This window comes from Erinaceus europaeus, chromosome 5 (genome assembly GCF_950295315.1).
Source record: "Erinaceus europaeus chromosome 5, mEriEur2.1, whole genome shotgun sequence".
NCBI lineage: Eukaryota > Metazoa > Chordata > Mammalia > Eulipotyphla > Erinaceidae > Erinaceus > Erinaceus europaeus.
The window spans coordinates 104,460,488-104,469,377 of NC_080166.1; positions in this window are offsets into that span (position 1 = coordinate 104,460,488).

The window sequence follows — 8,890 nt, forward strand, 5'->3', positions numbered from 1 at the left end:
TGAATATATTTGTGTTTGTATGTATATGTGTCTCACTGAGAATGTCTAAAAATGCAAGTATAAGCCAAATTAGCATTGTTACATAGGAGAGGTGAAAGATATGAGGTAATGATCCATCAAATTCATTCTATCATTATCCCCATTTAGTAAATCATTACACTTTGAGACCACCCCACTGAGTCCTAGACATGGTCCTGCACTCAGTGAACATCCTTGGACAGTTTTCTGAGATGTTTTTGCCCCACAGTCTTAGAAGGATAACAAGGCTCCAGGACACATCGGTGGGGTCGTCTACCCAGGGAAGTCCGGTTGGCGCCATCTTAGCATATGGTACCTGGTGGCTGCAAAGAGAGTCAACATATAAAGCCAAACAAATAGTTGACTAACCATGAACCTAAAGGCTGGAATAGTTCCAATAATGAGTTGGGGGTCTCCATTTTGTAGACAGTAGGCCTATTTTAGTTATAGTCCAAAGGGCCCATGACTATACTAATTTTTTGTGGGTTTTTTTCCTGAGCCTAACAACTGATATGCAGGTGGACCCAAGTTATTGTTTGGGGAGATGATGGGGGCTGGAAAATGTACCAGAAAGCTCAAGCCCTGCTTCCCCAAGCCCTTCCCTACTAGTGAAAGAGAGAGACAGGCTGGGAGTATGGATTAACCTGTCCACACCCACGTTTAGCCTGAAGCAGCTACCGAAGCCAGACCTTCCACCCTCTACACCCCATAATGACCCTGGGTACATACTCCCAGAGGGATAAAAAATAGGAAAGCAGGGAGTCGGGCTGTAGCACAGCGGGTTAAGAGCAGGTGGTGCTAAGCACAAGGACCCGTGTAAGGATCCTGGTTCGAGGCCTGGCTCCCCACCTGCACGGGGGTGGCTTTACAAGCAGTGAAGCAGGTCTGCAGGTGTCTATCTTTCTCTCCCTCTCTCAGTATTCCCCCTCCCCTCCATTTCTCTCTGTCCTATCCAACAATAATGACAACAATAATAACTACAACAATAAAACAACAAGGGCAACAAAAGGGAATAAATAAATTTTTTTTTTTATTTAAGAAAGGATTAATTAACAAAACCATAGGGTAGGAGGGGTACAACTCCACACAATTCCCACCGCCCAATCTCCATATCCCACCCCCTCCCGTGATAGCTTTCCCATTCTCTAGCCCTCTGGGAGCATGGACCCAGGGTCGTTGTGGGTTGCAGAAGGTAGAAGGTCTGGCTTCTGTAATTGCTTCCCCGCTGAACATGGGCGTTGACTGGTCAGTCCATACTCCCAGGGGAGGGGATGGGTTACAGAGTTCTGATGGTGGGAATTGTGTGGAGTTGTGTCCCTCTTATCTATGGTTTTTGTCAGTATTTCCTTCTTACAAATATTTTTTTTTGAAAAAAGAAAGATAACAAGGACACCTGACTAGACCGCATTCCTTCAAGAAAACTTTGCTATCAGCACGAAATACAAAGGCTTTCTTTTACTCCTTTGGAAGTTCATATAAAATTTTTTTCTGCAAATATGACAAACATTATGTATATTGATATTCTGGAGAGATCTGTTTGATTGGATTTGAACCTTCTAGGTTATGAGTTGTAAAACTAAGCAGTGTCTTTATAAAACCACTGGGAAAGCACAAGTCACTAATTTTTTTTGATAGTTCTTTTTTTTTAATTTATTTTTTATTTAAGAAGGGATAAATTAACAAAACCATAGGGTAGGAGGGGTACAACTACACACAATTTTCACCACCCAATCTCCATATCCCACCCCCTCCCCTGATAGCTTTCCCATTCTCTATCCCTCTGGGAGCATGGACCCAGGGTCATTGTGGGTTGCAGAAGGTAGAAGGTCTGGCTTCTGTAATTGCTTCCCCACTGAACATGGACGTTGACTGGTCAGTCCATACTCCTAGTCTGCCTCTCTCTTTCCCTAGTAGGGTGGGTCTCTGGGGAAGTGGAGCTCCAGGACACATTGGTGGGGTCTTCAGTCCAGGAAAGCCTGGCCTGCATCCTGATGGCATCTGGAATCTGGTGGCTGAAAAGAGGGTTAACATACAAAGCCAAACAAATTGTTGAGCAATCATGGACCCAAAGGTTGGAATAGTGGAGAGGAAGTGTTAGGGGTGTACTCACTCCAAACTCTAGTGTACTTCTGCTTTCAGGTATATATTTTGCAGTAGTTTATGGATACGTGTGAACATATGCTCTCTCTCTCAAAGAACCTAGTCTATATCTAGGTTTTGGGACTTTGTTAGAAAGTGAACCACCTGGGATGGAATTAGAGAATACTTTGAAAGGAAAGGTCTCACCCAAGAAGCTGAAGGGTTGTCATTCCACACCTGAAGTCTCTGGACACAGTCTAAGCTGAAGCATGTTGAGGTGGCAATCGTTGTGTTGATTAGGTTGTGATTGGCAGATGCAATATTATTTGATTTGGATTGGGAGAGGCATGCAGGAAAGTGGGCCCTATCCTAAGGTTCCAGGACTGGGGGAAATATAGGCTCTATAGTGGAGATGTGAGGTTACTGCTGTCTCAGGGTTCAAAAAGACAATGGATAGTTAATGTTATCATCACATTATTTGGTAACTGGGTTAACTTTAAAAAGTCCTTTTGTTAGGGTTTGCTGTACAGTACCCAGTATCTTGTATATAGCTGTGCCATTGGTTGCTTCTGATCTACTTGGTCTAGGCTTTCGAGAGAGTCCGCATATCAAATACATAGCCTGTATATTAAAAAGACTCAGTCTGTGTTTTAAAAACAAATAAAAACACTTAAGGGGAATAACATAGAGGAAGGTGACATCTTCCACAGAATGCTTATGAGAAAAAGAAGCAACTTATAAGTAAGACAAATATTGTATTATGTCTTGGAAGCTAGAAAATAGGGTAAAGCTACTAGCGGCACTAGATATATATATATATATATTTAATATTTTATTTATTTATGAGAAAGACAGGAGGAGAGAGAAAGAACCAGACATCACTCTGGCACATGTGCTGCTAGGGATCAAACTCGCGACCTAATGCCTGAGAGTCCAAAGCTTCACCATCGCGCCGCCTCCCGGACCACTGGAACTAGATATTTGTAGGGAAGTGTTTTAAACTGCCTTATAAATGGGCTAGGGTATATTTCTGAAAATATCTGAAGTTTAAATGTTGAAGTTACAGCTCAATAAATAAATTGATTTTTTAAAGAAAGACAAGATGATAGTAGAGAAAGAGAAATAATGTAAAATTCAGGTTTTGAGGTTATGGGGTGTGTTGCCTAAATCATAATGCATCTGGAAGCCAAAAATGTTATGAATGCTTCCAGTAATATGAGTGATTTGGAAAGATCTATTCTCTGTAGAGTTAAAAGAATTAGAGATTAATTTTTGATATTTCAAAGGTGCTATATGTGAAACAGTTGGGATTGGACAGGGGATAGTGTAGTTATTTGCCAGATTGGCGTAAATTTGGAGTTAGAGATTAAGTGTGTTGAGAATTATTATAAATTGGAAGGGTTGAGGTGGTGGGAACAAGACTTAGAGACAGTAGAAAAGCAAAAGACAAGCCAGAACTGAGAGAAGAGTGGAAAGAAGCCAAGGCTCATTTGAAGCTAGAATGGAAGTCTGAAAGAGATGGGATGGGAAGTGAAATAGAACACACATGTGACATTAGAAACTACAGACTGGAAAACAGTGGGAAAAGAGCAAGTTACTACTTCTCAGTGCACATGGGCTTTATTATTTCAGCAAGTAGAACTTAAAACATACATACTTCAGAACAAAAACTAAAATAACAAAAAGGATAGTCTTTACTTTTTTGACAAGAAAATACTTTTACCAACATGAATTATGACTTTACAACATGTAATGTTATTTTAGTTAAATTAAAAAAATGTTAAAAATGTGTTGGTGGTAGTTAAATGGATAATCTATTTTGTTTGTTTGTTGTGGAGAAAAGAGATGGAGTTTGTGTTTGTTACTTAATTTTTTCTTTTATTCTACTAATCCTTCTTCACATATATGGTTTTTGAAAAATTGTATTAAAAGTCACAGGAGAGACAGATATTCATTTATAAATCATTATCAAGCAGCTAGATACCCACTCAAGACTTGGGGAGAGTTTAATTTTAAATCTGAGTAAATTCAAGTCACTTTGCTTCTTTTCTACTTTTAAAAATATAAACCTAAGCTATCAGTTCTATAGGGAAGTCTCATAGAAGTTTTCCTGAATAACTTGGTCAGAAAGATGTGAAAAATCTATTGACCACATTCATTCCAAAAACATAAGGAAAGGATGAAACCCAGACTTTTTGAGAAGAACTCTCAAGTCAACCAGTTCAGTATGGCCTAGACAGTAGCCTAACTAGGCAGTAAATTTCACTGTGGGAGGTGGCGAGTCTTTAAAGAAGCAGACAGAGTTGGACCAGATGTGAGAAAGAGTGCAAAAGCTTAACCTTCCATGGTAATCCATTCATTCACTTATTTATTCATTTAATAAACATTTACGGAGATGTTATGTGCCAAACATCTCCTCAGTACTGAGAATGGATTTCTTGGAAGCTAAGACAGAGGCAGTCTCGTTTTAGAGGACTTCAACCCCAGTGAAGAAAAGATATACTAGTGAAATAAGAAAATTTCAGGAATTGGTCCATGCTTTGTTGAAAATGATTTTCTATGAGGAAAGAGTGCCCAATATCCTTCCCAGAATAGAAGAAATATGCAGTCTATGCTGAGAAGCAGGAGATTTAGCTGAGTTCCTGATGCTAAGCCAACCACAACGTCTATGTGGAACAAATACTCTTCTCAGAATAAAAAGCAGATTTAAATGTGTTTTGGTCAAAAAGCTCAGTTGGTTTTAAAAAGAGGAAGACATCTAGGATAGAGCAATTGAGTGACTGAGGAGAGAACAATGTAACACAGTTTTGTAAGGGCAGGTAGGAGACTACATAGCCAGTAGAAAATGGTCCCCATAATGATCTTGGGTCCATGCTCACAGAGAGATAAAGAATAGGAAAGCTTTCAAGGGAGGGATGGGATATGAAACTCTGATGGTGGGAATTATGTGGAATTCCATCCCTCTTATCCTACAGTCTTGTATATATTTTTCATTTTATAAATAAATTTTTTTAAAAGAGAAGAGAAGAAAAAACAGAAAAGAAAAAGAAAATGGTTCTAACCAGATTCTGACATCAAATCAGCCTTTCTTCTTCCATCCTTTCTTTCTTTTTTAAAAATTTATTTATTTAATTATTTTAATTTATTTTTTATTTAAGAAGGGATAAATTAACAAAACCATAGGGTAGGAGGGATACAACTACACACAATTTTCACCACCCAATCTCCATATCCCACCCCCTCCCCTGATAGCTTTCCCATTCTCTATCCCTCTGGGAGCATGGACCCAGGGTCATTGTGGGTTGCAGAAGGTAGAAGGTCTGGCTTCTGTAATTGCTTCCCCGCTGAACATGGACGTTGACTGGTCAGTCCATACTCCTAGTCTGCCTCTCTCTTTCCCTAGTAGGGTGGGTCTCTGGGGAAGTGGAGCTCCAGGACACATTGGTGGGGTCTTCAGTCCAGGAAAGCCTGGCCTGCATCCTGATGGCATCTGGAATCTGGTGGCTGAAAAGAGGGTTAACATACAAAGCCAAACAAATTGTTGAGCAATCATGGACCCAAAGGTTGGAATAGTGGAGAGGAAGTGTTAGGGGTGTACTCACTCCAAACTCTAGTGTACTTCTGCTTTCAGGTATATATTTTGCAGTAGTTTATGGATACGTGTGAACATATGCTCTCTCTCTCAAAGAACCTAGTCTATATCTAGGTTTTGGGACTTTGTTAGAAAGTGAACCACCTGGGATGGAATTAGAGAATACTTTGAAAGGAAAGGTCTCACCCAAGAAGCTGAAGGGTTGTCATTCCACACCTGAAGTCTCTGGACACAGTCTAAGCTGAAGCATGTTGAGGTGGCAATCGTTGTGTTGATTAGGTTGTGATTGGCAGATGCAATATTATTTGATTTGGATTGGGAGAGGCATGCAGGAAAGTGGGCCCTATCCTAAGGTTCCAGGACTGGGGGAAATATAGGCTCTATAGTGGAGATGTGAGGTTACTGCTGTCTCAGGGTTCAAAAAGACAATGGATAGTTAATGTTATCATCACATTATTTGGTAACTGGGTTAACTTTGAAAAGTCCTTTTGTTATGGTTTGCTGTACAGTACCCAGTATCTTGTAAATAGCTGTGCCACCGGTTGCTTCTGATCTACTTGGTCTAGGCTTTTGAGAGAGTCCGCATATCAAATACACAGCCTATATATTAAAAAGACTCAGTCTGTGTTTTAAAAACTTCGAGACATACAATTAATTTTCCCCCTCTCATATTAATTAACTAGTGATTTATATGACTACACTTTACTAGTAGTGTACATAAACACCATTCCCACCACCAAAAGACTGTGTCCCATCATACCCACCCACCCCACCCCTACCCCCCACCGGCCCAGGAAGCTGCATGTCTACCCCTCACCACAGGGTTTTTACTTTGGTGCCCTACTTTCAATTTAGTCAGATCCTGCTTTTAGTTTCCCTTTCAGATCTTCTTTAGCAACTTCTATTGATGAATGGGATCATCCCATATTCATGTTTGTCTTTCTGACTTAGCTCACTTAACATAATTCCTTCTAGCTCTGTCCAAGATGGGTCAGAGAAGGTGGGTTCATTGTTCTTGATAGCTGTATAGTATTCCATTGTGTATATATACCACAGCTTTCTCAGCCACTCATCTGTTGTTGGGTCTCTCCTTCTTTCTTTCTTTCTTTCTTTCTTTCTTTTTTAATTTGAAACTAGTAAGCAACTTGGACCACCTGTATAATTTTGAGTGTGTGGTCATAAACTAATATAGTCTGGACATTGGAAAATAGATTTCACTAATAAAAGCAAGAGAGAAAATTCATGTTGGAGTACATGGCAACTATAAAACATTGACAAAAATATAAATCAATGTCCTCAATCATTTTGGAAGATGTTGGGGAAAATTAAGCTTTTATTTGCCAGTGACATGTTGGTTTTGGGATGGCATTTTGTACTCCTCACTCAATTCCACCACTCTCCACATTCCTCATCCCTTGACATTCCAGTAAGGTAACTGAAGTTTCCTCACACTCTAGCAGGAAATCTGAGGAAAGAATGAGAGGGAAAACCAAAACTGTCACTCCCTGTCCACTGTAGGTGCTGTCTCTGACAGTAACCTCCTTCATGTCCTCTCTGAGAAGTCCTCAGATAGCTGGAAGTATTGAATATTGGTAATATTTGCACCTTTAGCCAAACCTTGAACTCTGTGAATGTATACTTTAGCATATTATGAATCAGTGTGTCTTGCTATTTTTACCCTTTCATCTTTTGACTTATTTGAGATGACTTGTTTTCTTGGTTGAATTACGAATGATAAAGTTTTATCTTTTCCTTGTGTAGTTTTCAAAATATGATGAAGTAATAGTTGAATCTTTATGTTTTAATCTAGCATTTAGCACAATGCTTTAGAGAGCACTGCTCACTCTTATTGCCTCATGTAAGAAACATACATATTAAGGTGCCAGACAGTGGAAAAGCACAGACATCACCAGAAGCAAGGGACCTGATTCAAGACCGTGGTCTCCATCTACAGGATGCTTCCCAACAGTTATGAAGGTGTCTTTATCTCTTCCTCTCTATCTCCCTTCTCTCTGTGTCTATCTGAAAAAGAAAAAAAGAAAGGAGAAAAATGACTACTGGGAATGGTAGATTCATCTTGCAGTCACTAAGCCCTAGGAAAAATCATGGTGGCAATTAAAAAATGAGGTAGAAGGAAGAGGCAGCAAAATATATAAAAGAAAGTTACATTTTTGTAAGATCTATATTTATGTATAGTGTACCCAATGATATGTACACTCAAAATGAAGACTTTAGATATAAAATTGATTAGAAAACTATGCTGTGGTGCCTAGGACTAATTTGTCTGGCTGATAAGAATGAATATGTGATGAAAATGAAACTTGAATGGTAAGTAAAATTCTGTATTATAATTATCAAGGTGTGACAATATCTACTATTCAGATACACCCCCTGAAATTTCTTCAACATTTAACTCGTGAATCCATAAGCTAAACAAATATGGAGAATATATCAGCTTCAAGACATACTCTCAGTTTTTATAATGTATTCCTTAAAGATTTTTACCAGATCCTTTTTTAAAATATTTAAAGCAGATCAGGTAGATGGAAAAGAAGTTTTTATTATTATTTTTTTAATTATAGACAGAAAGAAAGGAGAGAAAGATAGAGAGAAAAAGGGACAACCACAACCCTGCTTCACCTTGTGAAGTTTGTCCTAAGTGGATTCCAAGGGCCTGAAACTGTGTCTTCTTACACAGTAACATGTGTGTTTTGCTAGGTGCACCATCACTTGCCCCCTAGAAATGGAGTTTCAAGGCCTGGGTAGATAGCAAAATGGTGATGCAAAGAGACTTTCATGCTTGAGACTCACAAGTGATAGGTTAATTCCCCCAGCATCACCATAAGCCAGAGCTGGCAGTACTTTTGGCATGACCTCTCTCTCTCTCTCTGTCTCTCCCTATTATTTATTTACTCATTCATTCATTTCCCTCCAGGGTTATTGATGTGTTCAGTACTATAAATATACTGCTCTTGGCAGCCATTTTTTCCCATTTGATTTATTGGATAAGACATAGAAATTGAGAGGGGAGGAGAGATACAGATGAAGAGCATCTCTCTCTTTTGACAACCAAAAAGAAGGGAATTTTAAATATGGTTAAGCTCATTATGACTTTGACTGGTTGTGTTAAGGAATAAAAGATATTACAGTTGTAGAAGAAATAATTAAAACAGAGTAACTACATGACACAGGAACAATAGA